Genomic DNA, 13,485 nt, shown 5'->3' on the forward strand with positions numbered 1-13,485 from the left:
CATATTGAGGAGTTTCCTAAACAGTCGGACATACATAATAGAAATACTGGGAACAAACACAAGCTTGTTGTGCCGATGAGTAGGTTACATAAGATACGAAATTCATTCGGGTGTTTGTCTGTGCGCCTGTCCAACAAAATCCCACAAGATGTTCAGAACCTACATATACATAGGTTTAAGAAAACTATTAAAGAACATCTGTGCAATAAAGCTTACTGTTGGGGTCCAAGGGGAAGTTTTGTTGAGTTCCAAAGAGTTAGTGTGTTGTTTGAGCACCTTTATTATGTCGGTTAAGCACGGATGGTAACGTCTTAACGAGTGCGTGTTGCTAAGTGCACTGCTCTGATAATATAATAAAATAACCTGACACCACAATGACGACGCACGGCGTGTCCACGTATTATTTAGGTATGTACAAACCGTACATCTTGGCAACCCAAAAGAGCAAGAAACAATCGATTAACAATAAATGAAATAGTTCGTAAGCTTAAATAAAAATGTAAAAAATATAAAAGTTAAAAATGTAAAGGTAAAAGTAAAAATATGTATAAAATGACATTTCACAACAAAATTACTTAAAATTTAACTTAATCAAAACTAAAGGCAAAGTTGGTTCCACTGGTGTTTACGCTTCGGGCTGGCTTCGGTGGGAGGCGCGACTTGGGCTTGAACACCATCATCTCGTCGGTCGTGCCGCAGGTGAAATGTTTGAAGTTCGATATCTTCAGTGGGTGCAAGTGGATGGCTCTTCTTTTTCCTTAAGCAGTGGGAATGTTTCCTCACAACCCACACGAGACCAATAACCAGAGCTGCTACTAATAATAAGTATGTAATGACATACTGATGTATGTCATGCGCTGATATGATGGTCGACGGAAAGTGTTTTTCCTGCTCCTTTTGCTCAGCAATCTCTTTAGTGATAATTTTTGTTTCACGTGCTGTAGGCTGGAACAGATTCGGAGTGTAGTTGTATGTTAAATTTACTATTTTGTTTACTGAATTGTCGAACGTTGTACTTGCGATTTCATAATCTAACTTCACACGGCTGTTATAACGATTATGCGCATATATCGTTAAGTCATTAGACTGAAGTACACATCCTTGTGGCAGCGATACTATCCCCGATGACGTCATGGTGTGTGAGAACACGTCACCGTTGCATATGGTGCGTAAAGTACACGTATCGCAGCATATGACGAGCCACTTGTTCGATGCATGTAACTCAAGCCACGCGTCCTTGCATGACGCGTTCTCGACGTCACAGGGCTCGAGGTTTTGATGTGACAGCAGTTTCGCTTCGCATGGAGCTCCGTTGCTATGCATGTCAAAAATAGGTTTATTTGTTTTGCATATAATTTTATCTGAACTTTGTTGGAGACAGCTCTTAAGATCATCTTCATTTAGCGAAATATATATATTTTTCTCCAAGTTTACTGCGATATATTTCGATGAAGTTCGCATATATGCGTAGCTTTCATTGTTTTTCACAGGCAATGGTATCGCCCTGTATAAGTTAAAATCTTCATTAGATACAAGTGGTATATAATATGCATTTCAAAAAGAAAATAGTTTTCGGTGCGACGAGTTCCTTCCCAGTACGTTTTAATGTTGTAATACATAATTAAAGTCCATTCATTGTGTACCATTTGAATTTTACTGATTGCGTCGTAGTAGATAAGGCGCTCGCGTTCTAAGCTAGTAATTTGAGCTCTTAATAGCGCGGACCCATATGATCCAGATATAAATGTAAACATTGTCAGCATCGTAAGTAAAAGACTCGATAATTAATTTCTGCCTTTTTTGTTTTTGCTTTCAAAATTTGACCTTTGTTCCTCCTTAGTTGTGGGATCTCCTTGGTTTTCGATTTCAGAGGCCAACGGTAGAGGTGATAGTTTTGTTACGGGACGTTTGGTTACTCCTGTTCGAGTTTTGATGGTCGTAACTCGGACATATCCGTCAGAACCTGGATGAGTTTCGAGCACCCGCCCTAGGGCCCATTTTCCAGGAGGTAAGTTGTTGTCCTTAACCAATACGATATCGCCGACGTTGATATTTTTCGTAGGTTTGTTCCATTTACTCCGAGTTTGCAGTTGTGTTAGGTACTCGTTGGACCAATTTTTCCAATATTGTTGTAACATTTGTTCTACAAGTTGCCATCGACGACGTACGCCAATGTGAACGTCAGTGTAATCTGATAATGGTAACGTCATTATCGCGCCGCCAGTGATGAAATGGCCGGGTGTTAAACAGTTGTAAAATTCTTCTGGATCTTCAGTAAGAGGACACAAGGGCCTCGAGTTTAAGCAGGCTTCTATTTTTGTTAGTAGCGTTGACATCTCCTCGTAGGTGAGTTTCTGGTCACCTAGCACTCGTCGTAAATGTCGTTTCATGGATTTGACGGCGGCTTCCCACAAACCGCCCGCGCTCGGCCAGGCAGGGGCGTTAAAATGCCACTCGACTTCCAGTTTAGCTAATTCATCAAAAAATTCGGGTGTCATGATTTGTTTGAAGTTTTTGAATTCCTGACCTAGCACTTTTGCCGCGCCGATGAAATTAGTTCCACAATCTGAGTACATATGTTTAGGGGTACCACGCCTTGCGCATAGTCGTTGAAAAGCTGCTATGAATGTTTCAGTGCCGAGATCGGAAACGAGTTCAATATGTACGGCTTTGGTAGCCATACATATGAATATTGCAATGTATCCTTTAGAAGTTTTAACACCTCTGCCTTTGTTTATTTTCAGTTCGATGTAACCAGAGTAGTCAACCCCTGTAAATGTAAAGGGTCGACATGGGGTTACTCTCTGTTGCGGAAGATTACTCATCAGTTGATGGTTGTCGGTTTGTGTGAAACGGTGGCAGCGCACACATTTTCGTAGTTGAGTTTTGACAGCCCTGTTGCCTCCGACGATCCAATATCGCTGTCGTATGTAAGTCAGCGTTAGCCGAGCTCCTCCATGCAGTGTAGTTAAATGGGAATATTCAATCAAAAGTTGCGTTAATCGACCTTTATGTGGTATGATAATTGGGTTTTTCATTTCCGCAGGTAAGTTTGAGTTTTGGAGGCGGCCGCCCACGCGAATTATCTTATCTTCGTCTAAGTAGGGGTTCAGCTTCATAATTGCGCTCCTTTTCGACACATTTTCGTTTTTCAAAAGTTGTTTATATTCTTGATTGAATTGTATTTGTTGTATGTGTTTGATAATAATTTTTCTTGCTGCAGTTAGTTCGGTAGTAGTCAGATACGGGGCCTCAGGTTTCCTTTTAGCGCTCATGTTTGTTATGCAACGTAATATCCAAGCAGTAACTCGGAAAAGTTTTGTTAATGAACTGCATTTATTTAACAAGGTTGTTATCCAATTATCATTTTCGTGATTTGACGAAGTCTCTTGATTTTCCTTTTCTTTGCAGCCAATGTTTGTATGGTATGTTTTGTAATTTGCAGTCTCATCTGTTTCAATTTTCTTCAAAAATGTAGGACCTTGAAACCATAAATCGAAGGTCATTAGTTTACTTGGTAGCATGCCTCTCGATGCACAGTCGGCAGGGTTATGCTCTGACTTAATGTAACGCCATTGTATGGTAGGTATAATGCGTTTGATTTTTGTAACTCGATTGGATATGTAGGCCTCTCTTTTAGTAGTGTCCCCTTGGAGCCACGCGAGAACTACTTGCGAGTCACACCATGCTTGAATTTTCAGATTGTATTCCGATAAAGCCTTCTGAGTTTTTTCCATGAGTTTAGCCAACAGTAAGGCGCCACACAGTTCGAGCCTCGGCAGCGTGGTTTTTTGTGCTATAGGAGCCACCCGTGTGCGGGATACAAGTAGCGTAATTACTGGAACTTCGTTGGAATTTGTCACGCGACTGTATATAACACAAGCGTAAGCTTTCTCGCTTGCATCACAGAAACCCAGTAATTCTATATCTTGTTTTGTTTCGCCAATCCATCGTTTCAAAGTTATGTTACGAATGAAAGGCAATTCTATTTTTAGTTTTTGCCATTCTTTCTCAATATTTTGGGGAATTTCATCGTCCCAATCAATGTTTAGAGTCCAGACCTTTTGAAATAGTAATTTTGCAGTAATGGTCACCGGAGACAGCCATCCCAACGGATCATAAAACTTAGAAATTTCAGACAGTAATAGTCTTTTTGTTAGTTGTTTAGTACTTTGCTTCACAGGCCATTTTAAGTGAAATGTGTCGCTGTTAGTGTTCCAGGTAAGTCCCAACGTTTTTGATGTTTCATCAATTTTGAAATCGAAGCTGTTTGTTGTTGAAATTTGCTCTTTAGGTAAGTCTTCTAATAAAGTTGGATAGTTGCTGGACCATTTGCGTAAATTCATCCCCGCACCCTTTAGTAAATCGATTAGGGACCGCTGTAACTCCTTGGCGGTTTCGAATGACCTTTCACCACTCACAAGGTCATCTACGAAGAAGTGGTTCTCCAGGACCTCTGCAGCTGCAGTGGGGTACTTATGACCTTCGTCAATGGCGAGTTGTTTGAGTGTACGTAAGGCTAGCCAAGGAGCGGGTTTGGTACCGTAGGTCACCGTACAAAGTTTATATTCTTGTAAAGGTTGTTCTGGTGAATCTCGCCAGATAATTTTTTGTAGGTGTTGCTGATCATCATTTATCCACACACAACGATACATTTTTTCAATGTCAGCAGTAAAGGCAAACTTGTATGTTCTCCACTTCAAAATAAGCGACTGAATGTCCTTTTGAAGGTTGGGGCCCTTTTCCAAAAGGCTGTTTAAACTGTGACCACTCGATGTTTTTTGAGATGCATTAAAGACTACTCTCAATTTGGTTGTTGTAGAGCTCTCTTTCAAAACACCGTGATGTGGTAAGTAGCAGTCGGTGGATGTTATATGAGGCGACAGTTTCATGTGGCCCAGGTCCGCATATTCTCTGATAAATTCTTTGTACATAGTTGAAAGTTTTTTATTTTTAGCGAGCCGTTTTTCCAGTTGTAAAAATTGCGAGACAGCGATGGGTCTCGATGAACCTAATTTTTCTTTAAGGTCAGGGCGGAGTGGCATCTTCACAATATATTTTCCGTCGGGAGCACGTTGTACTGTTTCCGAATAAAATTGTTCACACTGGTCGTCCTTGGAAATATCTTCAGAATTTTGTATTTCTTCGCTCTCCCAGTACTTTGTTAATTCATCAAAGTTCACCAAGGTCACGTGGCAATTAAACGTTTTCATTTTCCCACATAGGATCCATCCTAGATGTGTCTGTTGTGCCACAGGGGATTGACAGCTTCCTTTCAAAACTCCATTGAGTATAATATCTGAATAAACATCGGCACCCAGTAGTAAGTCGATGGGGCGAGAGATGTTGAAGTCAGGATCAGCCAGCTTTAAGTTTTCCAAATGAGGCCAGTTCGATTTTTCGAAAGTAGCATTCGGTAAGTTATTTGTAAGTTTTTTCATTATAAGTGCTTGTATTTCGAAGTCGTATTCAGAGTTTATTGATTTACAAGATAAGTTTAGTTGACCCCTGCAATCACCAGATACTGAACCAACCCCCGAGATGGTAGCAGCGAACCTTTTCCTCGGCAGGCGTAATACCTGAGCGGCATTTTCTGTTATTAAGTTTACTTGCGAGCCCTGATCCAAGAGGGCCCTAAGTTTTACAAAAGTGCCATCATAAGCCTTTATTTTCAATAGAGTTGTAGTTAGTAAAATTTCAGTTTTATCCGATGATAAGTGATTCGAAGCTTGTTGCTGAGAAGAGGAGGCTTGTTGTCCAAAGTTATTTTTACCATTCGCTGGAATTTTCCAGTTCACGTTGTGCAACATGGTATGATGTTTCATGTTACACTCCTTACACGTTTTCGCTGATTTACATTCTTCGTTATTGTGGCTATAGAGACAATTTTTGCAGAGTTTCAATTTCGCAACAGTGTGGTTTCGCTGTGCAGTATCCATGTTAATAAATTTAGCACATTGCATTAAAACATGATTTCCATTACAATTCGGGCATTTTCCATAAGTAGCGTGATAGTTATAAGTTTTCTTAGAGTCATATGTAAATTTTTTTACAGGTTGTTTGTTGTTAGCCGGTTTCCAATGAGATGTATATTCCGAAGTGGTATTTTTTACAGATTTTGTTGATTTTGCAGTTTCATATGCCATAAACTTGCACTCCAAAAAATATAAAAAATCTTGCAAGTTTTGTAATTCTCTGTGATCGCGGATTTCGTTCATATAATCATTTAAAGTTGTTGAATCTAATTTTGGTAACATTAAATGCACGATCATTGGATCCCACGTTGCCGTATCCAGCCCGATGTTAGCTATGCCGTTCATGCATTCCTTAATGACGTCATGCATTTTCTTGAGATTGTTAGCGTCGGGTTGATGTATAACAGGGAGACTCATCATCGTGTTGAAAAACGATGAAAATTGTAGGCGGCGATTATCATACCGTTGCACTAAAATATCCCAGCAGGAGTTGTAGTTTTCAGCACAGACGGATAAATGCTGTACCAGACTTTCTGCTTCCCCCTTCAATTTGGTTTTCAGGTGTTTCATTTTTTGCGCTTTGTTAATTGTTGGGTTGTTATGGATGGTTTCAAGAAACAGATCCTTAAAAGATATCCACTTACTGTAGTTACCGTAAAAATCAGGTAATTCCATTCTCGGTGTCGACTGCTGATAGTGTGCATTCGACCAAATTTTAGATTGAAGTTGTTTTCTCAATTCATCATATTTTTCTTCGATATCTGAGTACATGCGGTAATAGTGATCGTTAGACCCCTTCAGCTGAAAGTCAATTTCCCAGTGCAGTTTGTCGATGGACTCCCACTTTGATTTTAAAATGTTAAAATTATCTTCCAGCTCCCACTTTTCACTAGTTCTAATGATGTCAATTTTAGACAATGCATGATAAATCGCATTAAAATTGCATTCTTGTTTATTTAAAAGTTGTTGTATTTTCTCAGATTTTCCGTCCTCGCAGTCTTGAGTGTAGTCAACAGAAATGTCACTTAAATCAAAATTCACACTATGTTTTTGCTGTTTCAAGTATTTAAGTCTGTTATTTATGTCTGTTTTTGTTGCTAGATACATTTCTTTAGTTTTGTTGTAAACGTCTTCAGAGAAATAATGTATAGTTTTGTCTTCCAGTTCCAGTAGTAATAAGGCATTTCTCGCCTCGAAGTCTCTCCACTGTTCTTCCAAAGATGACAAACGTATGTTGAGGTACTCTTCAGTTTTTCGAGACGAAGAATCTTTGCGGTAGTTTGTACACAAAGTCTTGATATTCTCGAAACAAGTTGATTGAAGTTCAAGTTTATCCATGTTGATGTTATGAAATAATGTGATAGCTCACCAAACTTGGCACGTAGTTGACGGTGACAAGTACAGCTAGGTAGTTCACGACACGAAGATCCAATCTTGATAAATTGGTCGTATCCAAATCTCACTATGTTTATGCACTCTTACCCAGTGTGTGCGCCCTTGTCTCAATGCGGCTGGGGATTCTCGCTTGTGAGAGGCCAGCCGAACCGATTCGCCACTGTTGTAAGAGACACAAAAAACATGCCAGGATCCGGCTCGAAGGACCAAAAAAGATGTTGGGGTCCAAGGGGAAGTTTTGTTGAGTTCCAAAGAGTTAGTGTGTTGTTTGAGCACCTTTATTATGTCGGTTAAGCACGGATGGTAACGTCTTAACGAGTGCGTGTTGCTAAGTGCACTGCTCTGATAATATAATAAAATAACCTGACACCACAATGACGACGCACGGCGTGTCCACGTATTATTTAGGTATGTACAAACCGTACACTTACTATAAAGTCAATGATTATCTAGAAGATTGCACAAAGTGGGAATGAGTTGCTCGCTCCAGGCATTTCAATATTGTAGTAATTGTTACGTTATATTACTCATTGTAAAAAAATCATATTTAAAAAAAAAAAACTAATATAAAAAAATAAATAAATATTAATTTCATATGTAAAAAAAAAAAGACATGCCCGCTGAGTTTCTTGCCAATTCTTCTCAGGACGGAGGCTAGTTCTTGTGAATTGGCGGCAGTTTTTTTGACGTTCAACAAGTATGTACTTTCATTAATGTTGAATAATTTTTTTTGATTTGATTGATTTGATTTAAACATGGCGGTTTTAGTGCTGCCCAGAAGATTTTAATGTTCTTAGGTTTCATCGATAAACGTTCTTGGTTCATTTTATTTTAAATATTGTTGAGTATTAATTATTTGTAGAATTTATACTTTAATAGGAAGTAAGTTAATTGCTATGTGCAAAGATGATGTTATTTAGATGTGTGAAATCTAAGACAAGTTCGTGCTTCAAATTTGCCAAGTAAGCGATATGACCAGTTGTAAAAGTTGCTACGCTGATCTTTTGCCTTCAAAATGGGTGCTATTTATTTAAGCAATATGTCGCGTCCCTACTGTACAGGTCTATGGGAAATTGCCAAACAGTTTTAGGAAATATGTTGTCAACTGTCGTCGTTGCGGATTAAACTCAAACTGCAGTATAGGAAGCACTTATTTATTCCACACGCACCTTAAAATCGTATACATTAACAATCAATTGGTTTTTATCCTTTGAACCTTTTAAAAACGTAAAACACAAATTTTTATCTCATGACATTTTTCCCTCAATCTGACAGCCTGTCTTTCTTTTCTTCCGGACGTCTCCCGTTGTTAATCTGTGTGTGAAAAACCATTCACCACACCACACCCCCACGGAGAAAGATACGCCAGTTGAGAGCCCTTAATCAAAATTGTCACTATACTCTTAATATTACGCATAATTAGGTATACGTGCGAATGTATTACAAGAATAATTGTATAAAACGAAGAATTATAAGTGAAAATTACAGGTAACAAGTAACAAGTACAAGGTAACGATAGGTAACAACAGGTAACAAGATACAAGTAGTTCTTATAAATCAGTAATTTTTTTAAATCTGACACGTCTGCCTGAGCGTGTGGTATAAGGCTCTTTTGTTTTCTCACCTTGAATTTTTATTGGAATTGACAGCGGCCTTGTTGGCAGCGGCAACAGCGGCGGATTTTCCAGATCCATTGGTCGTAAGGCTTGATTTTGCTGACAAGACAAAGGCTCGGCTTGCTTCCGTTCATCATCAATGTGATCTATGAAAGCCGGCTTAAGTCTGTCTACACTCACGACAACTTTGTTATTTTTTATGGACAGTGTGAACGTTTTCCCATCAGGGGAGCGTTCTAATACTCTATATGGACCTGTATATGGCGGCTGCAATGCCCTGCGGATGGTATCGTCTCTCAGGAAAACATGAGAAGCGCTTTCCAATTCCTTGAATATAAATGGAGAGTTTTTACAATGTCGAGAAGCAGGCACTGGGCGTATAGATGACATTTTGTTACGCAATTGTACCACAAAGTCGGTGGCATCCTCAATTTTTTCTATTGACGAGGAAGCTATTAACAGCTCTCCAGGGAGTCTTAAAGGTTCACCGTACACCGTTTCTGCGACTGTGGCTTCCAAATCTTCTTTAAAGGCTGACCGCATTCCCAGCAAAACCATGGGAAGGGATCTTACCCATGAATCTTGATGGCATATTAATGCCGCCTTGAGCTGTCTATGGACACGTTCAATCATTCCGTTTGCGCAGGGATGATATGAGGTAGTCCTTATACGCTTGGTGGCGAATCGAAGCAGCAGCCGGTTAAACAAATCGGATTCAAATTGAGATCCTTGGTCTGTTGTGATTATTGACGGTACTCCAAAACGGGAAATCCACTCCCTGGTAAAAGTTTCCACCACTTCCTCTGCCGTGATGGTGCGCATAGGCCACACCTCTGGCCACCTGGAAACCCTATCAATTGCCGTCAAACAATATCGGTATTCGTTGCAAACCGGTAATGGCCCTACAATGTCTATATGCACGTGCATGAAGCGACCGGATGGTGTGTTAAAGTTTCCAGTAGGAGCTGAGTTGTGTCTTGAAACTTTGCTACGTTGACATGCGTCACAGCTTCGAGACCAAATACGGCAGTCCCTTTTCATCGATGGCCAAACGAAACGTTCTGACACGAGGCGTGTGGTAGCACGGATACCAGGATGACTCAAGTTGTGCAGTTGGTTGAACGCGGTTCTTCGAAAGGAAGGGGTCAAATACGGACGTGGCTTACCTGTAGAAACGTCACAATAAATTGCCGATTTCGCTTCTGGAGGGCTGATTTTAGTTAGGCTCAGGCTAGAGCCATTTTGTAACAGATTTTTCAATTCAGAATCTGTAGCCTGAGACTTCGCGAGTGCATCGTGATCTTGATCCAGCGCGATGGCGTTGATATCGATGCGTGACATTGTGTCAGCAACGATATTGTCCTCGCCCTTAATATACTGTATGTCAGTCGTGAATTGGCTTATAAAAAACAACTGGTTTAACTGAGGAGGTGGCAGCTTCTCGCGTCTCTGTAAGAAAGCATATAAGAGTGGTTTGTGGTCGGTAAAAATTGTGGCATGCTGGACTTCTAAAATATATCGAAAATGTTGAACACTTTCGTATACCGCTAATAATTCTCTGTAGTAAGTCGGCCACTGTCTTTGCTGGGGTGTGAGTTTCTTACTAAAAAAAGATAGCGGAAACCACTTACCATTTACCTTTTGCTGAAGGCAAGACCCAATATGAACACTGGAGGCATCTGTGAACAGACCTAAACTAGAATTACTCACAGGATGTTGTAATAGCGTCGCCGAGGACAAGCTTTGCTTGCAGGCTTCAAATTGCTGAAGTAGCTCTGGGGACCAAGGAAATGGCCTGGCACCCTTGCTCTTTGTTGCTACGAGAGCCTCAATTAGCGGTGCCTGAAACTGAGCAGCATGTGGAACAAAACGCCGGTAGTAGTTCAGCATACCGAGAAATCGGCGCATACCTTGTACCGTCTCAGGAGGTGGAAAGTCCAATAAGACTTGGATGCGAGCCTGAGGAGGGCGTGTCCCTTCACTGTTTATGTGATAGCCCAAGAAGTTAACTTCATCTACTCCCAGAGTACATTTGGAGGGGTTAATTACAACTCCGTATTCTTGTAGACGTTCGAAGAGGGTTCGAAGGTGTTTCAGATGAAGATTCTCATCAGCTGAATGAACGAGGATGTCATCAACGTAGGGAAAACAGAAATCAAGACCACGTGTGACCTCATCAATAAATCGCTGGAATGTCTGTCCCGCGTTTCGAAGCCCAAAAGTCATGAATGGGAATTCGAAGAGGCCAAACGGTGTAACAATTGCTGTCTTCGGCACGTCCTCCTCAGCGATCGGTATCTGGTGATAAGCTTTTACTAAATCGATGGTGCTGAAAACTTTTGAACCAGAGAGGTTATGAGCAAAATCGTGAATATGGCGCACGGGGTACCTATCTGGAACTGTTCTGGCGTTTAGGGCCCGGTAATCGCCGCATGGACGCCAGGTGTCGTCTTTTTTAATTGTCATATGCAGTGGTGATGACCAGGCACTTTTGGATGGTCGAGCTGTACCAGATTGCACCATATCCTCGAACTCTTTCTTAGCTGCAACTAGTTTCTGAGGGGCTAAGCGGCGGGGACGGCAGGCAATCGGAGGCCCATCTGTTGTTTTGATGAAATGGACCGTATGGTGCTTAACGACTCGAGGCAGCCCTGGTGGTCGTGTAATGTCTGGAAATTCTGCTAATAATTCAGTAAAAATGACCTTTCCAGATGCAACTGCTCGAACACTTGGTTGATCAATATCAGTGGTTGAGGCAATTGATGATAGTCCTGTGGTCCCATCAACTATCCTTTCATTTCTGCAATCCGGTAAAAGATTGTAAAACGCTAAAAAATCAGATCCGATAATTGCAGAGTTAACGTCGGCTATGACAAATTTCCAGACAAAGTTACGGCGTAGCCCGAAGTTTAGATTTAAATTAATTGTGCCGAAAGTCCGAATGCAACTACCATTGGCAGCGCTTAAGTCGTATTTGGTAGCCTTTCGCTTTACTGGTAACCAGTGATGGGGGAAACAACATAGGTCTGATCCAGTGTCGATTAAAAAACGGTGCTTGGTCACTTGGTCAATGACAAACAGGCGGCGGCCAATACTATGGCAATCAGTTGCCGCCATTACTGACTGCTGTTTGGGTTTTCCGCCTTCCAGGTGCAAGGAGTTACACATTTAGTTGCATTATTGCCCCACCTCCGATGATACCAACAAATTTTAGGGCCGCGAGATGATGATCTGTCACGATAAGGGCGGCTCTGTCGCCTAGATAGGACAGCAACTTGGCTACTGATCTCTTCTAGTTGTTTGGCTAATGAACCAAGCGTTAAACTGTTCGAAGATGTTGCGGTCGAACATACCATAGGAGGAGTTTGGGCCAACTCAAGAATTTTGTCGGCTAGTTCTGACAATTTGTCAAGGCCAAGGTCAGCCTGTGCTGCCAGTATAGCTTGAGCCTGATGAGGCAAGCGGCGTAACCAAAGTTGGCGTATAATATTGTCGTCTGTGAGTGTGCTTCCTGCAAGAGAGCGTAGGTGTCGGAGGAACTGTGATGGTTTTCTATCCCCAAGTTCTTCATCACTCAGAAGTTGTCGAACTCTTTTTTCTTGTGATACAGAAAGGCGCTGAATAAGTATGCTTTTTAATTTTTCATATTTTTCTTCAGTTGGTGGGTTTGTTATTATGTCTTCAACCTCTCCAGCTATTCTTTGGTCAAGGTGACCTACAACATAATTATATTTAGTAGTATCTGTCACAATATTGGCAATTTGGAATTGAGCTTCAATTTGAGCAAACCAAACAGCTGGTTTGTCAGCCCAAAATGTAGGCAATTTGACTGTAACTCTACAAACTTTTGTTTCTCTCTCATTTCCTTCAAGTTGTTTTTGTAGCGCTGCATTTGCAGCCAAGAGTTGTTGCAGTTGTTCCTGTATTTCTTGACTGGCCATTGTTAAGAAGAAAAATATAAACTTCGTTTAATAATATAAAACTGTATAAATAATGTTAACTATACCACACGCTCAGCACGAATTATACATATAACCAATTATAGTATTATATTACAATACAAAATGGTATTAAATTTTTTTTTTAACTAAAATTAATATTGGTTAATACATTCACAGAAAAATAAAAAATTAAAGGAAATAAATAACATTAAGGTTTTTAATACGAAATTCTATTTTTTATTAGAGTCCCTAATATATAGACTGCAGCACTGATGGTGTTCGTATTAGACCTCACTAATACTTGCGAAATAGATAATTAAATTGTCGAAAAAATGTTCAGGCGTAATAAGGAAATGAACATTTGCGATTAATTTCTGTGGTTCTCCGTGGATTTATTGAAAGCAGGCTTCTATATTGCGTTACTACATCCGTTATTACGTCCGCGGCTTCAACGGGACATCTCAATTTCTCGTGTCGGGGTCACCATTTTAGGAAATATGTTGTCAACTGTCGTCGTTGCGGATTAAACTCAAACTGCAGTATAGGAAGCACTTATTT

The 13,485-nt window shown here is 40.5% G+C and overlaps 2 protein-coding genes across 3 annotated transcripts in view; one reads left to right on the plus strand and one right to left on the minus strand.

Annotated features, from left to right (window-relative positions):
* The window catches only part of LOC101740450 (uncharacterized), a 960,210-nt gene that overhangs the window by 312,119 nt on the left and 634,606 nt on the right, over positions 1–13,485 (plus strand). The gene's annotated exons all lie outside the window — the stretch shown is intronic.
* LOC101741768 (uncharacterized) overlaps positions 1–13,485 on the minus strand; it is an 87,996-nt gene that overhangs the window by 29,062 nt on the left and 45,449 nt on the right. The window lies entirely within an intron of this gene.

This window comes from Bombyx mori, chromosome 6, assembly GCF_030269925.1.
Source record: "Bombyx mori chromosome 6, ASM3026992v2".
In the NCBI taxonomy this organism is placed as follows: domain Eukaryota; kingdom Metazoa; phylum Arthropoda; class Insecta; order Lepidoptera; family Bombycidae; genus Bombyx; species Bombyx mori.